Below are 24180 nucleotides of genomic sequence, written 5' to 3'. Positions count from 1 at the left end.
GTCATATTTTTTAAACACCCCCAATTGGAATATGGTAATAATTTGACTGTGATGGAAGAAAAGAGTTTAAGAGAATTTATTAGTGAGAAAACTGTGTGTATCATGAAACCTGATAAGGGAAGTGGGGTTGTGTTGATGAGCAAAAGTGAATATCTAGACAAAATGAATTCACTGTTAATGTTTCAAACTTACCAGGAGAGTTCCCTAAATGAGATTCATATAGCATGCAGAAAGATTGACTTGGTACCTTGATGATATGCTATACCAGGGCCAGATCAGTTTGGATGAATTTGAATATTTGAAAAATGAATACCCCATGGCACCAAATATTTTTGGAATACCAAAAATTCATAAAGGTTTATCCAGGTTAAAACTTCACCCTATAGTAGATGGTCATAGGGTAAAAACATGCTTTATTAGTAATTTTTTAGATTATAGCATGCAAAAGGGCCTATCAGAATTTACGTACATCACAAAGGATTCTTGGCATTTTTTGGAAAAACTAGAAAACATTAAGGTATTCCCTGGGGTGATAATGGTGACCATTGATGTGGTAAATCTTTTTTCTGTTATACCCCATAATGAGAGTATTCAGTGGTTGGAGAAACAACTGTTTAAAACACATATTTATGATCAAGATTCCATAAACAAAATTACTGCTCTTATGGACATTGTTTTGGGGAATAATTACATTTATTTTGAAGGCCAGTATTTTAAGCAGTTAACTGGAGTTGTAATGGGGGCAGCATGTGCCCCCATATTTGCAAATCTCATCATGTCCTTTTGGGAACAGGAGTATTTAATGAGCAGTGTGCATTGGGTGAATGCCCTGCATTATACCAGGTTTTTGGATGACCTGTTCTTGTTGTGGAAAGGTACTGAATATCAGCTCAATGAATTTTTAATTTATATTAATAACATTGTGGAATTTTTACAGTTTACGAATCATTATAGTAAGGAGAAAATATATTTAGACACAGACTTAATTTGGGATAGTAATAAAGGAATATTACATTCAAAAATTTATAGAAAACCCACCTTTTCGAATTCCTATTTGGAATTCAGTAGTTGGCATCCCATGCATCAAAAGAAGTCAACAGTCAAGGGGCAATTGGTGAGAGCAGCCAGAATGGTGAGCCTTGACTGTGACATTTTGCATGAGGTTGGGTTTATTACCAACATGTTTGTCAAAAGGGTATATCCCATTGAATTTTTGGAAAAAATAAGCAAGGAAGTAGGGGGAAATGTTTGAAAGGTATTTATAGGCCAATATTGGGAGTTTGTATGGTGCCTGTTGTGGGACAAGATATTAATATGAATAAAAGGCAGGTCTGGAAAAATAATGGTTTATGTTTTATTACAACTTTTAACTTAGATGCCAATAGGGTATCAGAGGTTATTATTAAAAATTGGGATATCTTGGGTTATGATATGAGTATTGAGCAGAAAGTGGGTAAGGCCCCTTCAAAAATAGTATTCAGAAAGGATAGGTCATTAAAAAGCCTTTTTGAGTTGAATAAAGTTTTTTTTAGTGGAAGCACTAATAGACCCAAAGAGAATTTTAAGTGTGGGAGGTGCAATTGGTGTAACCATATTTTGGAAACCAGTGACAAGTTTAAATTTAATGGTAAGAATATTACTATTAAGGGGCACTATAATTGTTGTAGTTGCAATGTTAGCTATATGGCCAAGTGCCAAAAGTGTCCCTTTTTTTATGTGGGGAAGACTAGTAGGTTATTTAAAAATCATATTAGTGAACACATAAATGACATTAGGAAAAGGAAAATTACTAATGCTTTGTATAGACACATTAAGGAACATGGTGACCATTGTTTTAAATTTTTGGTAGTGGAGCATTTGTTAAAGGACTCCCACGGCAAAATTGTGGATTTGCACCTGGGTATTTCTGAGATGAAGTGGCAATTAAGACTGGATGCAACTCCGTATCCAGGTATCAATGAAGCCACTAATATAGCATGCATTTTGAAGTTAAAACATTTAATGGGTTAGGGTTCATGTAAATGTATTGAATTTTTACTATTTTCAAGATTTTATTAAGGGATTTCTTAGACATTAATATATTTGTATTTATTTATTGGTGTGTAAACCTATGGTGTTTTTAATGATTGTTAATGTTTGTAATGATGGTTTTCGTTGATTTGAGTAAATTGTGTAATTATGTGATTATTCTATTAATTAACTATTGGGTGTATGTGTATTTAAGGGCTGGGTAATTCATTGTAAGTTGTTCTGAGGAAGTCCCTATCGGGAAGAAAGCGCTAAACCTTTTAATAAACTATTTCACTTGTGTTGGAGCTGTGGTCCGTGTGTTGGTCATAGAAGTTCTGGAGTTGGTACTGCTGTTTTTCTTTTTCATTTACATGCTTTGTTATAAACTTGTTACTGGATAATGATTAGGGTCTTAATCCAGTCATTTCCCTATGCAAGCATGTAAAAAAACACACTGATTTTTCTTTTGTCAATCTCTCTTAACCAGACCTTTCCTCTCTCTCCCCCTTCTCTTCCCCTTCCCTTTTTTTTTTTTTTTTTTTTTACATTGCAGTGATTACATTTCAGAGATACGAAATGGAGATAGTGGGAAAGTTCATATCCATGGCAACAGACAACAGACCCTTTTTTATTGATTAGACAATTCAAGTGAGAATATAAAGTAATGTCAGGGAGTATCAGGTTTACAACTCTGTGGACAGTGCCTGTTGCTGCAAACTAGTTGTGCTGTGTGCAACTAGGTATTGGCGAAATTTCAATGTTGCATTTACTGGAAAAATATCAGCTCAAGGTGTCTGCGTCTATACAAGGCACTGCCAAACACTTGAGGGGAAACTAATAAGTAGACCGATGATTTATGGATTAAGTATTTAGGCAGACTTTATGGAGTTAGGTTAGACAGCAGGAAACCAAGTAGTACTTACTGAAAAGAAAGAATTAGCTTGTCAAGAATGATGAAGAGAGGGGAGTCATATATATGACTACTACTAGTGCTGGTCTCACCCCTGCTTCATGCTGCTGGGATACAATGCTCCGTTGCTTCTTCTCTCAACAAAAAGCAAAACAATAACACCAGTCCCAAAATAAGAATCAGGCCATAGGCTCTTTGGTGATCCACAATCTTGTCCCACCTGGTAAATGCCTTGAATATCAACCAGACCACTCAGGGAGTCAAAAATAGACACACACACTGCCCAATCAGAAATAGTCAGGAATCAATGCACTCTGCTCTTTCTCTGATAAAGAGAAAAATATAAGCACAAATTCAGAGCTGGCATCTATGAAGAAATTAATAGGCTTTCAAGTTATTAGTCGTCTCCAGGAAATAATGTCCCTTTGCCCCTTCTCTCACCAGGAGCAAAACAGAATAACTAATCCCAAGATGACTACTCAGAGGCAGAATGTTGGCTCTCCAGTAACTGGTGGTCTTGGAGTTGATGTTGCAGATTTTAAAAGTAAGATGGAAAAATTGTTTAATATCCTAAGAGATGCACTGCACATTAATCAGTTAGCAATGAAAGGGGGGGGGGTAACTTAAGCTTTAGCTAACTACATGAAGAGCCACTAATTTTAAAAGAGCAATATAGACTGGAAGGGGGTAGGCACATTGCATTCTGGTTATATGGAGTACAATAGCATGGCCAATAAATTTAAATAGCTGAAGGGGAATGATTTCACAAAATAATAATTTTGTGCTTACTCACAAAAGCCAATGAAAGAGAAGAGGGAAGGAGCTATGTCAGTGTAAAGAAAATAAATCACAATATACAAAACAGAGGAAGGCAATGAAACAATAGAAAATACAAGAACGAAAACACAAACTAACCTTTCCCTGACAGCAACTTAGGCAGAGTCTGGGTGAGCTTTTCCAGTAAAGCCTTGAATGGTTTATTTTACCCCTTAAATATAAGGTTTAGTTTGTAGCTCCACTCTCAGTTCATGGTGATTAACTGTAATTGACCTGTTCTGATTTCTGTGTGACACACAAGAAATATAGCTGTGGTCTCTTTCCTAGTTTAAATATGCAACTAAAAGCAGAATACAAGTAAAACACAATGTAAAGAAACTAAATCATAATATACCAAAGAGGAGAAGGCAATGAAGCAATAGAAAATACAGGAAAACAAACTAACTTTCCCACATAGAAACTTGCGTCAGAGTCTTGGTGAACTTTCCAGAAATATTACAGGTTGCTGCTATTGTATTATTATTTATTTATTCATTTTTTTGGTTAAACTCCTAAATCCACCACTGGGAACTAAATAGGGCAAAGTGATGCCCTTGATATATGTAAACATTCTGAGCAACAGGCTAGAGTTAGGTGTGATCCCTCCTTAAATAAAAAAGAAGAGTATGTGTGCATTTTCAGCAGACTGGGTTTGTGATAATTGATCACAAAAGTAATTTTAATACTGAATTACAGCTGCCAGAAATGACTATCTTAAGCACTGTTACCGAATTTGACAACAGATATCGACACCAAGTCTTATTAAAAGGGTTAATGAAATGTGAAAAAATGTAACCTGGCCATACCTCTCTAGTACACTGCAGGATGCCAACTATATGGAACCAGAAATCTCCTGACCAACAAATTTAGCTCCAAGTGTACCTCCTTTGCCCCCCAATACCCCTCAGGAAATTCCTGCATCCATTACTCTCCCAATGATCACTACAGATGCCTTCTTAATAGCATGAAAGGGCTCACTAAAATCACTATTTAACCACAGCATCCAAACAGGCTTTTTGCCAAATGAATGGAGGACTGCAAGGGTTATGCTGCTGCACAATGGCAGTTCATCTACAAACCCTGTGAATTATCAACCCATTAGCCTAATACATAAAGCTATGGAGAGGATAATCATGGATATCCTAAATAATGTCACATAAAAACCTACAAACACTGAACCCTTAACTGTTCAGGCTTGTCAAGGGCAGGTCTTGCCTGTCCAATCTGGCAGACATCTTAGAGAAGGTCACCAAAGTAATGGGTGAGGGCAAATCAGTGTGTACTACATACCTTGACCTGGCCAGTGCATTTGACACACTACCCCACTCAGGCATTGTAGACAAACTCACTAAATTAGATATAAACCCACGTCTCCCACTGGATAGCTGCCTGGCCTACAGATAGGGCCCAAAGCATTAGAATATAGGTGTCTACTAGCATAAAAAGGACAGTTACTAGTAGGGTGCTTAGGGCTCAGTGCTGGGGCCACTCCTGTTTGACATATATTTCTTTGAAGTCAAAGCTAAACTTAAGAGCCTCTGGCTAACCTAGTTTGCAGGTGATTGCAACCTGGGAGGAGTCATCGATTACCCCAAGATACAAATATCCTTCAAGAAGACTTAGCACAGACTAATAACTGGTTCCAGAGTCATGGCCTAAAACTCAATACCAATAAGTGTATCATAGTATCTTTTGGTAGGATGGACACCTCAGCAAACTACTACATTGATAATACATCCCTAAGAGTAGATCCTGTAGTCAGAGAATTGGGAATGCATGAGACAGTGATTTGTCATTTCACCACCATGTGTCTAGTACAGCGAAAACATAATTTCATGTTGAACAACTTAAAAGTAAGGGCATGGCATCCAGGTCCAAAGAAGTCATTATCTTGTTGTACTCTGCTCTCATAAGACGAGTCATTGAGTACAATGCTTCCTTTTGTATGTACCTCAACAGATATATGCAACAACTGGAGTGCTCACAGAGGATTCTCCCAAAAAGAATATATGGGGTACAAAACGAGTCTTATGAGGACAGCCTCAAAGCACTGTCCCTATACTCAGCTTCCTAAAGGCTACTTGGAGGCAACCTATGTCTGGCCTACAGAGCATGCTCAAATCCAGCTCTAATGGACCTGCTGCACATCCATAAAACTACCAGTGTCAGCAACACCCAATCCAGGGACCTAAATCTTGGCTGCAACATACATAGGACAGTCTGGAAAGACAGGTATGCATCTCAATGGCTCCTCCTTCTTTGGAACAGGCCTCCCAGCCATGTGAACCAGAGTTCTTCCCTGCATTTATTCAAAGTTGAAACTGGATCACTGCATGGGAATCTGCAAATATACCCCTGGTCTGCTTCCTATTTCTAAACTAGAGACAGGATTTTTGTAAGTGTTCGACTACCCATGCCCAAGTACATATGAACCTCACAAAACTTTGAGGAACTATTACCTACAGTATCAAATTTTATTGGGAAGCATGGCTAAGGCTTAAAAGGGCCCCTCTGGTCATTAGCCCTGTATTCTAGAATGATACGGTGTGGAATCTAAACTGGAATAGAGTCAGCATTCTGCTGCTCCACTTCTCCTGCCAATAGCTCGTTTCTATCCTCTGACTGGTCTGCAAATCTACTCGGTGCTAGTCAGAGAGAAAGAGAGGCACCATACGGTGAAAAGGAGCAGTCAAAGAATGGCACTGAAAGACAGGGACAAGCCACTTTTTACACAGACTGGGCTGCTAGACTATTTGCACCAATGCAATACATTCAAAAAAGGGTAAAGCAGGGCACTTTATTCTACTTCTTTTTTGTTTGTTTTGCGAGGGATTTAACTGTTCATCCTCAACAAATCAGTGTGGGGACTTAGTGAGAGGTGGAGAATGCATTTTGTAGCAGAAAAGGAGTCTGCTGTTACTGTTTCTGCTGTTCTATCACGAGTAAATATAACAAATAAGTATAATGGTTCTGTTGTTATTCTGAGGACCTTAATTGTGATCTTCAGACTGGGGATACTGTAAATGAGAGCATAGTGAAAGTGCAACTATGTGTACACTTTCTCTCAGAGACTTCACCTTACTCTGACTGAGTCCAAGATAATAAACTTGCACTTATTATGTGTAAGAGAGGAGGCAGATTTTGTCCTTATAAACCAAAAAAAAATGGTTTTACAGCATGCTTTGGAATTTGCCACTGCTTCTTCTTAAGCTGGAATTTAAGTTCTGATAGTGGTATTTACTGATCTCGCAGCTCTGGTGTGAAGCCATTCACCTTTTCTTTTTTTTTTAGTTCTAAAATGTCATTTATTCCTGCCCTTTACTCTGTAAAGTCATAAAAATCACAGTCAAGTGTGCTACTCTTGTCAGTTAAGTTGCAAGTACACCAAAATAGATGAAAAAAAATGTTTTCAGCAAGGTGCATGTGCTAATGCAATGAGTAATTGAAATCTGAATAGTGAGATGTTTCCCACTGGAAACTGCACAACATGCTTTGCTGCATGAGTTTTTTTAGTTTTAGATATAGTGAGCCACAAGTTACCATCTGTTTAACAGCAGTTTGATTTGAGGATGATTTTAAGTGTCATTGTAATGGATTGCTTTCAGATATGGGAGACAAGAAACCTGTTGGTTTTCACTGCTGCTTCCCTGGAGTAAGGAGGTCTGGATCGGTGTGTTTGTTTAGTATTTCTTTTTACTAAAACTAAAATTATCTGTAGTTTGTCATAGTTTTCAGGTGAAGGTAGCTAGCCGGGCAAGTTTGAGTAAGCAAGGGACAAGAATCTGATTATTCTTGCCTTTCTTTGCAAGAAATCCTCATCGACTCTTAAATGACAAAAGCTGTGTGCCTATGACTGCAGTTTAGAGCTGCTAATTCAACAAAAAAGAAGTTATGTACTTACCATAATGGTCCATCTGTGTTGTCCATTTTCATTTTTCCTCAACTTATAGGTTTGGATCTGATCCCTCAGATCTCACTTGGCTGTTGCAAAAGTTTGTGGTAACCAGAAAACTCTTGAGCTACTCCCTAACCCATAATGGACAACCCCAATTACCTCAGATCTTGTTTGCTAATAAAAGCAGAAAGACAATTTAGTCACACACAGAGAAGACTATATCTGGAGCTATACACCAAGGAAGTGGTATACTCAAAAACATTTGCTCTTCCAGGAGTTTGTAAGGCATGGGGTTGGTGGGATTGGAGTTGAGGAAGAATGAAAATGGACAACACAGATGGAATGTTATGGTAAGTACATAACTTCTATATCTGATGTTGTCAATTTTCATTCTAACCTCAGCTTATGGGACAGAGTCCCCAGCTACCTAATTCCCCAGGTGGACTCAAAGAAGGATATTCCTAAGCACCACTGAGCCAAATGATGCCCTGCCCCTGGACAGCATATCCAATTTGTAATCAGTAGCAACTGTATGGGGAGTAGCCCAAGTTGCTGCTGTACAAATGTCCATTGAGGCTCTAGATTGGAAGACTGATGAAGTAGCCATGGCTCTGGTGGAGTGAGCTCTTAAAGGTTATGACAAAGTGATGCCCAATTTGGAGTATATATATATATATATATATATATATATAAGAAATACACTCTGTAAGCCATCTGGCTAGAGTAATTTTGATAAAAGGTTTTCTTAGTTTCATGTCTGAAAAAGAGACAAATAACTGTTCAGACGTCCTGAAATTTTCCATTCTGTGTAGGAAAAGTGTAATTGCCTGTCTAGTAAATGTAGTTTGCATTCACCTTTCTTAGAAAATCTGGGGAAGAAAAGAGGAAAATTAACAGATTGATTTATATTAGCCTTTGACACCACTTTAGGAAGAAAAGAAGCGTAAGCTCGTAAAGTGACTCTGTATTTGTGAAATATCAAGTAAGGTGGTTTCAAAGATAATGCCTAAATCTCTGAAATTCTTCTGTCAGAAGTAATGGCAACTTGAAAAATTCCTTTCCAAGAAAGCTTCTTGAAGTCACATTTACCTGCAGGTTCAAAGGGGGAGTGAGTAAGCTGCTGCAGTACCAAGTTCAGGTCCCAAGGGGGAGGACAGTCCCTGAATGGGGGCCCTGAGAAGAAGAGTTCCCCACAAGAAGGTCTTGCCTTGTTTATGGGACGCAACAAAAATACCATCGAATTCTATGTGAAAATTTGATATTGCTGCTAGATGAAACTTAACTGTGGAGCCTAGCTCCTTCTTTAAAAATTAAAGCTAAAAATTCAAGGATACTACGCAAAGGGGCTGAAAAAGGATCAACATTATTTTGCCGGGCCCAGTAAGCAAATCTTCTCCATTTAGTGGAGTAAAGTTTACTTGTAGATGGTATATGTGTAGAAAAGAGTATCTGATGGACTGGAGATCAGCACAGGTTGTCTGGCTATTAATGGAACCGGAGATGCCAGGCAGTCAGCCTGAGGTTGGTTATGTCTGGATGAATCATGCATGTTGGGTGAGAGAGGAGGTCTGGTGTCAGATCCAGATGCAATGGTGGGTGGAGTAAGTGAGGCCAAAAAGGAGCAATGAGGATAACTTTGCTCTTTAGCATGACAGCTTTCTGCAGGAATTTAGAAATAAGTGGGATTGGTGGATAGGCATAAAGCAGACCAGGGGCCAATCATGAAGCAGAACATCCCTTGGTGATTCTCCCTGTGGGGGGATCAGAGCAAAGCAGCTGCTGCATTTGTTGTTCAAGGGAGAAGCAAAAAGATTAAAGCAAGGCTGGCCCCACTGGCAAAAAAACATCTCCACCACATTCTTGTTGAGAAACCATTCATGAGGTCGAAAAATGCACCTGCTCAGCTGGTCTGCTATCACACTGGACTTCCCTGGAATGTGTGCTGCTATGAGAAAGTGGTTGGATGAGATCGTCCATTGCCACACTCTGAGAGCTTCTCAATGTAGGGGGTAAGATTTTGTTCCTCCTTGTTTGTTGATATACCAAACTACTGACATGTTTTCCATTTGGATCTGCAATCATCCCTGAGGGGAGAGCTTCTTGAAAGGCCTGCACTGCTCTCATCTCTAGGACATTGATATGCAAGTTGGTCTCTATGAGGGACCAAGTGCCTTGGACTGTATTCCACAGGTAATACCCCCCCTACCCTAACTGAGAAGCGTCCGTGGCCACTATGGCCTTGTGCTGAGGGAAATGAACAGATGGCCTTGTAGAATCTGATCTGATTGAATCCACAACCTGAGATTTCTCTTGCAAATTTGGGTGACACGTATCATTGACATGGGCTGATAAAGTATTGACCATTATGCGGCTAATATCCATTGTAGAATCCTCATGTAAAACCTGGCTAACAGTACTAGAGTTATTGTCACTGCCATTGAACCTAGAGAGTGAAGAACCAAATTGGCAGAAATTTTGGTACTGCAGGTTACCTTCCTGACCTGTGTTATTAAAGTCTGAACTCTTAGAGGAGGCAGTGACGCTATCATTGATTTTGTGCTGAGCAATTTCCCTATAAACTCCAACTTCTGAGTACCTTCCAAATGAGACTTTTGTAGTTTATGGTTATTCCCAGATGAGAACAAGTCTGGAGAACCTGATCTCTTGCCTGTATTACTTGATGCCTGGTTGTAATGCAGTAATGAGCCAGTTGTCTAAGTATGAAAACACCTAGAATCCTTGCAGTCTAGGTGAGATGCCACTACTGACATGCATTTGGTGAACACCCTGGGGGCTGCGGTGAGACCAAAGGGCAGAACTTTGACTTGGTAATGACTGGCTCCCAGCCGAAAGTGTAAGTACCTTCTGGACCACTTGTTCATCTTTATGTGATAATATGCATCCTTAAGGTCTAACAAGCACATCCAGTCATCCTTTCTGAAAAATGGGAGAATGGAGTGAATCATGACCATCCAAAACTTGGTGCGTCAAACTGAGATCCACAATCTGTCTGCAGTCCCCTATTTTCTTTGGCATTAAAGAGAATCTTGAGTAAGTTCCGGATTCTATCTGGTCTGGTGGGACCAGATAAAATCTGGATGACTCTTTTTTTCTAACAGTTTTTGTATTTCAAAGTACTGCTTGTTCCCTCTGATTGGGTGGAACATTAGGGAATTTCCTTGAAATAGGGGGAGGAAGGGAAAAGGGAATTATATAGCCTCTGGAAATGATCCTCTGCACCCATGTATCTGTTGTTATTTCTAACCAGGCTCTTTTTTTAAAGGGATAGCAGAAAGGCAGGAATACCAATAATGGTATTGGAGAACTACAGAAATGTAGAGGAAAGTATGCTAATGATAGTATATGGAGGAGTACAACTGTATGAAAAAAGGGAAAAGGGAATTTAAAGATATATGAAAATGAAGATTTAAAAATACAGATATTTAGATATAAAAGTAGGAATGAAAAAATATTGCTTTTGAGAAAAATAACAGTTATCTGCTCAAGAGAAGCTGGCACCATTATGGGTGAGGTAGTAGCTCAAGAGTTTTCTGGTTGTCACGAGCTTTTGCAATGGCCAAGTCAGATCCAAGGGATCAGATATGAACCCATAAGTTGAGAATAGAATGAAAATTGACAGCATCAGATCTAATAATTTGTACATGATTGCTGGGCTCGGTTTATGCTACACATATTAAACTGTTCTATTAGTGATAAATACGTCCCTTAAATGATCTGTGGAGTGTGGCTACAAACAGATAGGAATCTACATTTATGTTTGCTAGTTTATGTCTGTGTAACATTTTCAAATAATTGCTCAATGTAAAATCATCACTCAAACAGGCACTCATTGACAAACATAAAACCAGACTATTTTTACTGTCTCCCAAGAAATACTTTACATGCTGTTTCAGGTGGCTTATTGGCATTAATGATAATGTTAGTACAGCATTTTGTTGTACTATTATTTTTGGAAACAGACATGGAAATCATTACATTTGCTGTTTTACAGATTTTTAATTCTGAAATGCACCACTCACAAGTTTCCTGAGATCATTAATGATGGTTGTCATTATTTTATTATCTCATCATTGTAAGTAATGTTCTGTTTGCTAAGTATTGTCACAAATTATTTAGTGATATTCATGATGATGTTATTAGGATGGCTCCAGTACTTATTTGTCTTTGTAGGGAGTCATAGAAAAGGGAGTTCCTTATTTTGAATGGTTGTGACACATTGCTGGGGTTTGTTTTTATTTATTATTTATTTATAAATGTATTATTTATTTATTGACATTTGTTAACCGGGTTGGTCCAGCTGGGCTTCTGGCCCCTTTTCAGTGGAGACCTGAGGAGAAAAGCTAGCTTCCTATGAGGTTGAAACTTCTGAAAGTGAATATAACTCATCTTACTTTTGTTTAGGAAAATATACTGTGTGTGTGTTTATCTATAGCTTCTTTCTTTGAGAAGGACCTGTTGAATGTATGATGCTCATGAACGTCAATCCATGGAAATGTAGCAAAGTACAAATATATGCTAAATCTGCGATTGGAGTATCTCACAGTACTCTCCTTTCTCTAAAGTGCAGTGATCATAATTTTAGTTTATAAAAGCAGAAAAGGTATAGGAGGGTTCAGCCCCCTGCAAGAATGCCTGAAATATATAACAGTGAGCATCATAAATTCACTGCTCTTCTGTCTGAATCATGTTTTTTTTCTTTAAATAAATAGAATTAACACTAGTAGAGCTCACAATTCTGATAGGGAGTCATTTGAAATGTTGTGCCGTAGACAGACATTTTACAATTGCTACATGTAAAGAAAAATACAGGGCAGAAACACCCTTCTCAGAAGAAAATGCTGCAAGAGTATGCTCTAAGAAATAAAATTTAAATATGATAAAGAAGTACAAAGTAATCAGGCAGAAAAGCAAAAGCTCCCAAACAGTAAAAGGCCATGACCATATGACAACAAATATGATCCATTGTGTAGTACAGAGATCACAGTAATTATAACAACACATTGTGCTTTGGTGCAGGTTCTACAGAAATGTATTAATTCCTGGTGTGGCATAGTCATGAACTCAAAGCCTGAATGATCAAACTTCAAAACTATAAGCATAACCCACACTCAGATATGGTATACTGCTAGTACATTAGGGCCAGCAATTATTTTGTGAATTAAATGTTTTAAAGCAATTTTATTTTAATTTGCTATATATTCTGCAGAAGAGAAAAAGTGTTCATATTTTGAATGACCTCCTTATAAAGAAACTTGAATAAACAATGAAGTGTGAATCAAGCATCAACTATCCATTGTATATTTGCAAACTGCATGTTCAGGGACTCAAGTAATGTGCTGCTGTTGTTTTAGAAATGGCCTACTATGCCATTCAAACACACCATACCTCTCAAACGTGCAGATTTTCAAAGAATGTCCAGATTTTTGCCTCATACTTTCGATCTAGTCCTCATTAAAATTTGTGGTTTTCTGGCAAATCGCTGGGATGATCTGAGGAATGAAGTCACTAAATAATGACATACATTTCAGTTTCAGACTTTAAATCCTTCAGAAAATGTATATTAACACAAACCGTATTACTTTAGCAACTTTCTAAGTTTATAAGAGCAATATCTAAAATGTGTCCCTATTTTTAGGCCTTTGTCCCCCCCATTCTGTCAGGCTTTGTCCAGATATCTTGCACTAAGAGGTTGACAGGTATGAGACACACCCACTCACATATTTGAAGGGGCATCATGTTTGAAGAGGAAAATAAAATAATTAAATGTGAGGGGCACCTACATGTTCTGTTCCTTTTTTAACAGTGAGGGGGCACCTACATGTCCTGTTCCTTTTTTTAACAATGTCACTCTGATGCACAGAAGCTGTCTAGTTTTAAGTGAGGTACATGGGCTGAAGTACTGTGTTAATAAAGGGCATATGGAAAAGGTTGATAAGTGCCACCTATTTTTGATATGACCTGCATAAAAATGAATATTTTATATTATTTTACGCTTCCCTTTCTTACAATGATAGGAAGCAGGATAATGAATGTGTTAAAGGTTTTATTTTGAAGTGCTTGGGGACAGGACTTCAATAAGTGTTGGTATTACACGTGGCAGCATTTTATAATGCTAGTTGTTGAGAACATACAGAATTATGCTGTCTGCTTTAATTCCTTTACTAAACAGCCCTGACTTTCTTTAAATGTAGCTTCTGTTCTCCTCACTGTAATTCATATACATATATATATATATATATATATATATATATATATAGTGAGAAATAGTCTGTGCTAATCAAATTTGGAGGATTTTACTTGCCATTGAATAATAATGAACTGGCAAGAACGTTTGCTTCTGCAAGCTAGAACAACAATTTTCAAGTTAATGACAACCACCAGTATAGTTTTGCTCAGACAGAACAATATAACTGCTATTACCTAGTAATACAAAACAATGTAAGATAGATCTGTATATTCCCATGATAAATGTCTTACTAGAAGCATTTATGTAAAACTGCATTTACCCAAGTGTCTCAGAATGCACTCAGCAAGGGGTTGGTCAGTAAAAATTACCACATGAATGTGCTTTACCCTTTGAAGAAACCATTAGTGACATAAGACTGAATCTTGACTAAGGAATGGAAACAAACAACATAACAGATGATGTTTTTCTGCAATGTGGAAACACAGTGAAAGCAAAAGACAAAAGGCAAAACAAAGTCCCAAGTACAAATGTTTGTAAGTAATGAGGACCCACAGACTGTCTGCAAACAACCAAACTTCATAAAACAGTATCAGCTGCATAGTCTCTAACAGCATAAAGTACCCTGAAAAGGATATGTTGATTCCTATGGAATAATTCAAACTGACTGAACTTAAATCAACAGTGCACAGCTTTCAAAAGTTTTACTCAGTAGTTATCAAAAGTCAAAAAGTATGCTCACCTACTTGTTTATTAGGAATCATATGTGGACATAGCTAAATCCTAATATAGGACAGGATCAACCGGTTAATACAGCACAGGATGTATGCACACGTGCATATGTGAGACAGGGAGATGCACACAACAACACAATTCCCCTCACCAGTGTAGTTAATTTTATAGTTATTTATGTATTTATTTTATTTTACATTTGTTGACCAGGAAAGTGCGACTGGACACATGTCCATTTTCAGCGGAGGCCTTGGGAGAAAAGCTCAACAGTTAAATTTTAAGCGAAATGTAAGGTGTGTACAGAAGCATTCAAATTTACATAGTACCAGACTTAAGATTGCCTAGTAACATAGCATTCAAGCTTCAGATTTAACATATTTACATAGACTGAACACATCCTTTACAGTTTTAGGTTGAGGCATTACATAATGGTGGACACTGTTAGCAGGGGTTGCAGTTTTTGCTTCTGTTTCTCTCTTCGCCTAGATCTAGTTTGCTGCCCAAAATCCCTTTAGTACTTTTCATTTCCTTCATTCCCATTTTGCCTGTCACAAACCACGAATGGTCCACAATCTTTTATTTTAGGCCCATATTATTTCAGAAAGGAATTTTACTCAGTCTGCATGACGTACAGAAGACCTCTCTTCAAATAGTTTTCACTGCCGATCACATCCATGATTATACATCCTGAGACAGCATCGTGATAGCATCAGTTAAGTGCTATAAACTGCATACAATAGTGAAAATAAAGCTCTTTTCCAAAGCATTAGTTGTTGGAGAAATCTTTATATGAAGTATATGGATGATATCACAACAATAGTAAATGTTCTCATTTATGGTCAGAGAAATGTTGCTTATATCCACGTAACTGTAGAAAAGTTATGACATTATGGAATGCTTCAGGTACCTTTCACCTTACTTAAAAGCTCTCCGAAGTGACAACTATCAGGACCAGATGAATGAATACAACTTCCAGACTCGTTTGGCACCTTTTTATACCTAAGCAAGAATGTAGAGGGGATCTGGAAATTCACTGGAAACTACAATTTTGACTACTTTAAGTGCATGTGTAATAAAAGACACCTTCTTATCACAAGCCACTGTACTGTAGCCAATGAAGATGCAATTAATTCTCCAAACTAAGAAGGCTGTGTTATGTCTTTTTGTGTTTTTCTCCCTTGACATTTTTGTCTGCAAGGCTACTCCCATCAGAATGATTCCAAGGGGGTATCAGTCAGGACTTTTCATACAATAAGAAAGCATTATCAGCAAGCAAAATCAAGTTTGTTCTTCAGCAATGGAAACATTTACTTATGCTCTGGTTCCAGTACTATAGCATCTCAAATATTCAGTGTCAGATTAGTCTAAGTTATTTGCAATATCTAGCAGATAGTATATCTTTATATGGAGTGCAGACATAATGTGGCCAGAGCTAGGACAGAAAGATTAAGTAGCCTATATACTACTATAGATGTTGACGTAGCCAGATGCAGTAGATATATGCTCCAAGAAAACTGGAGGAATCCATCATTAACCATAAAATAAAACACAAATAAAGTTCTGTTTTCTGCATAAAAAAACAGTATATTGTGACACTATATATAACAAAACAATAATCCCCAAATCTCTTCTGCTTTGCTGCAAAAATAAAGAAAGAAAATGTAATTTCATTCATGACCACTTCAATCCCTCCATTTTCCAGTAATCTACTATTTTTCCTTCTAAGGATGCGGAGACACTGGGATCTATCCTATAAGTCAGTGGGCTCAAGGCATTAAAACATATTCTTAACAGGGCACTAGTCTAATGTAAAATTCACATTCTCGCTCTGATTTAGTACAATGCACAATAACCTACATGCTGTTTGTGGAATGGCGATGCACTACTGCATGTTCTTCAGAAGCAAGAAACCAAATCACCTGCAGAAACTCCAAGTGGATGCACGAAGGACATACAGGCTCCCCACAGAAAGCAACCCAGATGAGAACTGAACCAGGGGACCTATTAATGTCAGGTGGCAGCAGTAGTTGCTGGACATTTGCACCACCTTGTTCCATATGCACTCTGAGATATTGTTATACCAAACAACAGTACAGAAAGTGTATCTACAGGACTATTACGGCATGTACAACTTAAACACTAAAGGGTAACATTTGATGATTAATACAAAGTATAAGGTTTACAATGTGTAGAATTCAAAGTGCAAAGTTCAGCATAAGGGTTGTCAGGCTCAAAGCCTAAGTAAGACTATGGAGGAGCTCAAATCTACAGTTCCCATCTGTAAACCTATCCCTGCCTAACAAATGGTCAAACTTATTGTTTCAGTTTTGAACTTCTTTAGAGGATCTGCCATTCTAAGTTGTTTAGGTAACTGATTCCAGGGAGCTATTATATAGTCCCAAAACATTTAATATTTCCCGTTTTTCTTCTCATTGTTTAAGAAAAGCTTATGATGTTTTCCACAGTAATGATGCTCCTTCTGCTAGCATAGCTCGCTCTTCTGCTGATGAAAATAAAAATGCAAATCAGCTCGTCTCTGCACAGGTGACAGTAGACTGATAAAAAAATTCAGCTTCTCAAGATTTTCATAGGTTCATAGATTAGTATTAGGCTAACTGCCCTTGTGAGCCATTTTAAACCTAGACAATTATCCCTTGTGAGATTCAAACCCTGTACCTTGTGTTTGTAAGGCAAACACCTTAACCATTAGGCCACCCTCCCAACCCTTTCAGAGCATAAAATGTTTTTATAGTTTACAATGTTGTTAGTATAAATGTTTTGGATATATTCTAGTCTAACTATAGGTGATGTTATACAGTTACAAAAACTTGCACTACATTCGATCACTGGTTGGACCACCAATATAAATAACAGTATCATAATTTGTGCACCTCTTGACCATTTTATTTTTTACCCTCTCATACTTCTAAAGGTTGCTCATATAATATATAACACACATTGTTATATATGTTGCATATACTTGTATGTTTATATAGAGCAATTAATACATTCTTATTCCTCATGGCATAACTGTGTCCGAGTATATAGGTGCAAAGCCGCTTGTGTTTCCCCACATGGAAGTATTCACAACCTGTACACACTGTTATATACACCATGTACTTTGAACCACATCAAATATCCTAATGGCTGAAAAGTTTTATTCCTCACTAAACTATACTACACTATACAATACTAGTGAGGACTTTGTGGTTATAAATCGATACTGGTTGCAGTGTTTACATTTGTATGTACCCTTTCTAATATTAAGCACAGCCCCTTTTTTCTCTCATCTATTTGAAATTACTCCTCCTTGTCACACACATGAGGAAGATAGAAACTGCTCTGAAAAGGTAAGATGCTGGATGTAGCCGTTTCTAATACTAATACCTGAAATGTCCCTTTCCATTTTATTCAAAGACTACTATGTCATCCATGGCATATTTAGACCATTTAAATCACCCAGAAAAATAGAAGGTTTGTTTGTTAAACTGAAAATCTGTTAATGCAGAAATCATTTTCTTTATAATTTAAGCTTGGACTTTTACAAAAGATAACTAAAGACATTAAGCTTGAACATGATGGATTTTGAAGTCAGCTATGTTGGCATCTATACAGTTACATTTAAAGACAAGGATAAGCTAATTTTAACCAGAAATATCACCTTTCCAACATAATTGTTTGATATCTCTGATAATACACCAAGCCAAGTATATCTCATTCAAGTCTAAAACGCCTTTTTTGTATATTTCCAGTTCACACCCATAGCGCCTCATGGCATCCAGAACTTTTTTGTGTCTGGCTTCTTTAACTAGGCAACATACCAGCTAATAATGGGCACTATTAGAAAGTGCAAGGAGTTATTAACAAAATGACACTAAGATTGTGAATCTAGGAAGTGCTGCAGTATAGATATTAAGCAACAATGCCTGACAGGGTGTGTGTTGTGTAATTAACACACTCCCAGGGGTGTTATGAGGCCCGATGCCCTGGTGGGCATTATTGCTTTTAGAGAATGGGCTCTCTGTAAAAATTGTGTTTCACTTATTGCTATATTTTTTAATATATTTTTGATGTAAAATAGTTCCTCCGCCTAATGTTTCAAACTTGCTGTAGTATATGTAAATGGTGGTGGAGGAAAATTTTACATCCAAAATATAACACTTAAAAAAACAAGTATTTACTTTATTTTTGGTCCCTTACTCCTAAATCATTTGGTTCATAAGCAGTCATTGGAGACTGCAGTTATTAAATAATGACAAACATTTGAGTTTCAAACTTTTATTTCCTTCAGAAAATTCATGCTAACAGAAATCCTTTATTTAAGCAACTTTGTAATTTTATAATAGCAATAATTAAAATCTGTTTCTATTTTAGAGCCTTTGTTCTCCCTTTATTTTAGGCTTTATCTAGACTTCTTCAGCTGAAAGTTCCAGAGGTATGCAAACCTCTTTACTGCTCCTGCTGACAACTGACAGTAGTCACCTCATTCACGTTCTCTCTCTCACACGCACACCTCAGCATCAGAAAATGCATACTAACAGAAACTGTTATTCTAGCAACTTTCTAAGTTTATAAGAGCAATATTTAAAATCCATCCCTATTTTCGGTCCTTTGTTCCTCCATTACTTGCATCTCTGTCCAGATTTCTTGTGCTAAGTGGCTGAGAGGTATGGTCGAGAGTTAATGAAATCTCTTAACTGATGACGTTGCTGCCAGGGGAAAGTTCAGTCGCTCTCACTCTCTCTTCCACACTCATTCATATATACACACACACACAGTCTCTTCTGCTTTTCGTGCATGCATTCACTCTCACAGGCAGGCAGCAACATAAACGCACATACACAGGCACACACTTTTTTCCTGTTTCATTTATTTTTTTACACTTGCTAAACAGCAAAAGCACTGATTAGCGTGTGTAAAATAATAGCTCGTACTCTCATACAGTCTCAAATACAGACATGATCAGACACACACGCACATGCTTTTTTGTCTCAATTTTTTTTTTTATTTTACACTCGCTGAACAGCTAAAGCGCTGCTTAGCGAGTGTAAACTAATGGCAGCCATTAGTTTTTTCTGTCCGAGCTCCACAGCAGCTTGATATGCTGCCGTGAAGCTGTGGACTTGTTTTTCAGTGGGCATTATTTGTACATTTATACCATGCTGGAGAAGGTTCATTCTCCAGTCAGGGTGCTGATGTGTAGGTCACCCATTCTGTAATCAGTATTGCCACTTTTTATTCACATTTTTACATTTATGTTCATATTTTCATAACTGAGAGCCCTAAGTGTTAATGAGGGTTATGGTGTGATACGCCATGGTGGCAAACAATGAAATTCATTGTCAATGTTCCCTTATATCACACTATACCTGAGATATTGATAGCCATTTGCCAGTAATTATCTACAATAGTTCAATATGTACTTAATACTTCAAAAAACAAGTGATTTACAGACTGTTGCATGACAGCAAGTGAAACCTTAGCTGTCATTGAATAAAACTATCTTTGATATTTGCACTGTAAGGTGTACATCATGAGATATTCATTGTTATTTATATAGCTTATTCTACAATTTAGCATATGTTTTCGTATTTCTGTAATTATCTCAATAAACATGTAGTCATAGAGAATTTTTTTTTGTCATATGAAAGCTTATGTCTGATTAACAAAAATGTTCTAACAATATATGTCTAGGTTGTACAGTTTCCAACATATGAGACTTAGTTTATAAAAGTTAGGCAAAAAATATAATTTGGAGTTTGTGTGCATTACAATATATCATAACATTTATGGGAAATACTATGAATGTACTATTATCACTGCAAAGAATACTTCTTACTGATAGCATTGCTGTTTGTGCAGTTCTAATAGCTTTCACTGTTCCCAAGATATTTACATTTATCTGTCTTATGGTTTTAAAGTTCATTTTTCAGAAAATGCTCAAGAATGCAAGCTGTGTACAGGCTGCTAGAAGAGTAAATGTTCCACATCACACAAGTGTTAATGAGATATCATTGAAATTGCTACACCCAGTGATTACATTGTCTTACGTACAGAGAAGCACAGTAATAAAATACCAGAATTTGCAAGAAGAAATGATGGAAGAAAGACACCCAGACAGTGTCAAAAGTAGTAGGAGCAGCAGCTCTAATATAAAAAGAATTTACAGTCGTATTCAGATATGCTACTGATACATATAACTCCATATGAATTGCAGAAACAGTCAATTCTGCATAGTGGGCGCTAAGAGCACTTTTGGCTAACATCAAAGACTGAAACAATCCTAATTTCATGAATGTTAATCATACCCTAACTTAGGAATGGGGTCCATTTCCATCATGGTATTAAAAACCCAAAATACGTGGAGAAATCAAACCATGAGAAACCAAGTGCAGGAAATATGAAGAGATATAGTAAACCAAGATTCAATTACAACAGCTATTTTCAGTAATAAGCTTTGGCTATAGTCCTACCCATTTTAGATTTCTTACATTACTTAAAATGATTTTTCAGCCATCTTTGTTTAATAATGAATATCTGTAGTCAAGCATTGTCTTGGAACCAGCAGACTTGGTGAATGAGGAAAACGGCTGGTAGATGATGGAAAAAAGAATGTTCTGCAAAAATCTTTTAACTGCCCTTATAATTTTTCAGTTAACTTTTTCCTTGTTGGCTTTGATGATATAAATCCCTGATGAACATTTTAAAATTCTTTCCTAGTGACTTCTATAAGGTGGTAATAACATATCCTCTTGAATAGGTTGTTCTTTTAATCCAGCTATGTAATGGTACTGCTAGTTACTTTGAGCTCCCTCTCAAAACAGATGATTGTGGAATGTTAGCAAGAAATAGCTTTACATTTTTGCCATTGCTAGATTTAATATAGTCATGATAAGGGAATGCATCGTGCGGATTTTCATTTCATTTATATTATTTAGACCTGTCAATACAATCACTTAATTCACCATTAGAAAACAGTTTATTGATTTAATGTTATTTTATTCATTCTTATTTGCAATGGTGATGGACAGGTTGACAGACGAGATCAGGCAGGAGTCTCCGTGGACTATGATGTTTGCAAATGACATTGTGATCTGTAGTGAGAGTACGGAACAGGTGGAGGAGACCCTGGAGAGATGGAGATATGCTCGAGAAAGAAGAGGAATGGTCAGCAGGACTAAGACAGAATATATGTGTGTGAATGAGAGGGAGGATAGAGGAATGGTGAGGATGCAAGGAGTAGAGGTGGCGAAGGTGGATGAGTTTAAATACTTGGGGTCAATAGTTCAGAGTAACGGTGAGTGTGGAAGAGAGGTGAAGAAGAGAGTACAGGCAGGATGGAGTGGGTGGAGAAGAGTGTCAGGAGTAATTTGTGACAGACAAGTACCTGTAAGAGTGAAAGGGAAGGTCTACAAGAGGGTAGTGAGGACCAGCTATGTTATATGTGTTGAAGACAGTGGCATTGACAAAAAGGCAGGAGTTTGAGCTGGATGTGGCAGAATTAAAGATGTTAAGATTTGCACTGGGTGCACGAGGGTGGACAGGATTAGGAATAAGTATATTAGAGGGTCAGCCCAGGTTGGAAGGTTTGGAGACATAGCCAGAGAGGCAAGATTACATTCGTTTGGACATGTGCTGAGAAGGGATGCTGAGTATATTGGGAAAAAGATGCTAAGGCTGAAGCTACCAGGTAACAGGAAAAGAGGAAGGCCTAAGATAAGGTTTATGGATGTGGTGAGAGAGGACATGCAGGTGGTTGGTGTGACAGAGAAAGATGCAGAGGACAGGAAGAAATGGAAACAGGCGATCTGCTGTGGCGACCCCTAACGGGAACAGCTGAAAGAAGATGATGATGATGTTATTTTATTCATTCATTGACTAGATAAGCCCACTATACACAAGTGTCCCTTTTTTGGGTTGACCAGGAAACACTATCTGGTTAAGTGGCTTACTCAGAGCCACAAAGTAGAAAAATAGTGGTAGAAGGAATCAAACACTAGACAAGAGGAGGTAGCTTGTTAAAACCTTAAACAATGCATCTTGTATATTTCCCAGTCCCATTCTGGCACACCTAAAGCAAGTTATTGTAACTTTTGTCCAATCAGTCCTTCAAACCAGATTTTTTTTTTAAATCAGCTAATACAAATTTCCCTGTTCTAAAAACTTTGTCATTTAATTGCAAGATGGGATCAGGACAAGACAGGTATGTGAATACGTTAGCAATACTAGCACATTTATGTAGAAATCTGGTGTTCTGTAAAACAGTCTGATGAAAAGTTAGCTGAACACTGTTCCTTTCCCTTGTTTTTCAACGCCTATTTCTAGGAGCAGACAAATGTTCCAAATGACCATTATTATGTTATAAATTATGTTTACGTAAAAGAGTTCATTACTAAAATCTTCTTATGAATTACTGTTACCATCAACAAAATCTGTAACCAAGGTAGCCAACCCTCTCCCCACACTATTACAAATATATCAAGAAACAACAGATGGGCCTGTATTATCCAGAGTCATCTCAACAGACATTACAACAACAATTCTAGTAGATTTGTCTTCAGTAGAGGAGTTAGAAGGGTCGCAATATGAAGAAATTGGTGAGACAGCATAGTCTTTTTAAAAAGTGAAGTTCTGAAAGTTTTCAGATGTGATAAGTGAAATGATGCAAGAACAAGAGAGATCATAAAGAAAATATTTTTAACAAGAAACATCTTTATTAAATTATCACGTGTGACATGGGCAATCATACATTTATATAAATGAAGACAAATCATACTGACAGAATTTTAGTTGCAAACATTGTACATCACAAACCAAACTGGCATAATTGTAGTTGCACACATTATATACATCACTTATAATCTATCCAGTCATTGTCAGTCAAACATTACATAGGTCATTCAGATCCTGCCTTCTTTTAAACCTCATTCCTCCTCTGGCTGTATTGCTCCCACAATTCCCATTATCCTATGTAATTTGCTCATACCCTTTTCAAATCCTAAAGAAAATATGATGAGATTTCATTCAACACCAACATGGTGTGTATTAGGGAAGCCAAGTTGTATAGTAATGCCACAAAGAAGAAGAAGAAACTGCTAAGTCATGCTTTTTTAATATATGATATGGTGACCATTCTCTAGGTAGGAAAATACCCTGTAGAGAAATTAAATGAAATGATATGTGTAGGTCATAGTCACCCTTTAATGATCAAGCTAAGATTGGTCACTCTATTGGCAGGCTACTTATCATTTGTGGAAGAAAATGTGAATGTGCAATGAAAAGTTTTTAGCAACTTATGGTGAAATGAAATTAAGTGACATAAAAGTAAATCAAATTATGAGCAATTCAGTGAAAAAGAAGCAATGCTGCTGTTCCCACAGACAGACTAAGAAGAGTATGACTCATATCATTGTTTTGCAACTAAATGCAGAAACAAAGCATCTCATTTACTGGTTGATTGAGGGATTAACTGACTGAATAACATCTGGGTTGAGTCTACTGGACACAGCCCCTTTTCAGATAGAAACTTGGAAGAAAAATCTCAAAATATACAGTAAAATTCATATAACTCACACAGTGTGACATTATGGGAACTCTAACAGCAAAAGAGTA

The sequence above is a fragment of the Protopterus annectens genome, chromosome 1.part0 (assembly GCF_019279795.1).
Source record: "Protopterus annectens isolate FY-2018-M chromosome 1.part0, PAN1.0, whole genome shotgun sequence".
Classification (NCBI taxonomy): Eukaryota; Metazoa; Chordata; order Ceratodontiformes; family Protopteridae; genus Protopterus; species Protopterus annectens.
This window is presented reverse-complemented; position numbering follows the sequence as displayed.